This window comes from Botryllus schlosseri, chromosome 13 (assembly GCF_051294905.1).
Source record: "Botryllus schlosseri isolate E-star chromosome 13, Bs_hap1, whole genome shotgun sequence".
Taxonomy (NCBI): domain Eukaryota; kingdom Metazoa; phylum Chordata; class Ascidiacea; order Stolidobranchia; family Styelidae; genus Botryllus; species Botryllus schlosseri.
Genome location: NC_137248.1, coordinates 2976924 through 2978809, shown reverse-complemented (window position 1 = coordinate 2978809; position 1886 = coordinate 2976924). Strand labels below are relative to the sequence as shown.

General features: G+C 41.1%; 1 non-coding gene across 1 annotated transcript; it reads right to left on the bottom strand.

The window, feature by feature from the left end:
- Positions 1–1341: 1341 nt before the first annotated feature.
- On the bottom strand, positions 1342–1414 carry Trnak-cuu (transfer RNA lysine (anticodon CUU)). The gene has a single exon. It is a non-coding gene; the product is annotated as a tRNA-Lys (tRNA).
- Positions 1415–1886: the final 472 nt, after the last annotated feature.

Sequence of the window (1886 nt, the reverse complement as noted above, 5' to 3'; positions counted from 1 at the left end):
TATCACGTATGGTGTCGATATTGCAGGAGGTGGGTACTGGGCAACCGAATGCAGGCCTGAGTGTGTTAGTGATTGGGATCAATAATAATTAAAGAAATTGTGTTGATTGAAATCACAGGTATATAGGGTCTGGCGAATGTTATCTTAACACATAAATTAGATTACACTACAGAATTAATAGAAAGATTAACGCGCCATGCTAGTAACAATCAATATAGCCGCTCTCGGATACGTTTCTCATTTGAGAGCAGGGGTCACCAGCTTTTTTCACACCAATAACTTCTTGGGAAGTGATCAATGAAACGGTATAACAGGGTCGAAACTATGCAGGAGAGTCTATAACCGGGCTTCCTAAACCGGGGGGTTACGTATCACAACTATAGAGGGGGTAGCAAATAAAATCCCTGAAACTATACGATTAAACGCTCGACCAGGAAATAAAGAAAAGCGTCCACTAGTGGTACAGTCACGTACTGGACAGTGCACATATGTCGTCTGAGCATATACTCGAATCCTAATCGAGTATTAATTCTAACTATTAAAGTTGAGTAATGGGAAGCGGTTTTGTTGAGTAGGCCTATAGATGAGTTAGGGTTGCATTTAAATCAAAAATCAATTCAAAGCGAACATGTTTTAAACATGGCCCCTGTTTAAGACGTGTTTTTTATTGTTTTTTATTAGCCGCAATGGGCTTTATCAGCACTGATCCAGCTTTGAATTATCAGAGGCTAGGTGTAGACCATGAGGAACTCGCGATTTTAATCATTTGATACAGTTAGAATATTTCTTTGAAGCAGCCCGTTCAAAAACTACAGAAAACAACCCAGAATGACCCATACCTTAAGCCTGAATTGCAAGATATCTGAAATTTATACCATCTCAAATTCGAACAAACGAGGAAATGCATCTCGATTGTGATGATATGTCGATAAAATCGTTGCTATCAGCATGCCCACGATTCTGTATGAGAGTGGACGATCTGCTTCCGAAATGTGACAGCTGAGATGAAGACGAAATTTCCTAGAGGGAAAGGTTGAGGTTTATCAATGCAAAATACCGCTTAACTTGAGGCTCGAACCCATGAAAGTTGAATTTTTAGTCCAACGTGCTTAAATTGCCGAACAGATACGTAAAATGCGTCGCAGGATTACCCAGAGTGCCCGATATCCGCAATTTATATGATGAAAAACGCTGGAAAGACATTGATAGGTATCTTTATTGCGAGGAAATGTCGATATCTTTAAAATCAGCATATCCAAATTCAAAATTCCGAAATGCAAGAACTAGATTGAAGATTGAATTTCCTCCAGAATATAGTAAAGGTTAATCAATGTAAAATGCCGCCCAACGTGGGGCTCGAACCCACGACCGTTGGATTAAGAGTCCAACGCTCTACCGACTGAGCTAGCCGGGCGCTGGGCAACGTGTTCAAAGTACCCAACACATGCCAGGATGACCCCTACGTTAGCCTCAATATAAATTTAACCATCGCAAGTTCAGACAAATGGGGATATTCATCTCGTTTGTGAGGATATGTCAGTATAGGCTTTTCAGCATGCCCACAATTCCGTATGAGAGTGGTAGATCTGCTTCCGAAATAAGAACTGAGGCGAAAACGAAATTTCCTACGGAAACGCTGAAGTTCATCGACGTAAAATACCGCCCAACTTGGGAATCGAACCCACAACAACTGGGCTTAGAGTCCAACGTATATAAACTACCGAACCTATGCCAAAATGAGTCGTATAGTCATTCGACTAGAGTGCTTGATTTCCGCAATTCATTCAATTATAAACGCAGGTAAACGTGGAAATGAATCCCTCCAGCGAGGATATGTCGATAATTTGTAGATGCATTCAGGATGAGAGCGGACGATCTGCTTCCAA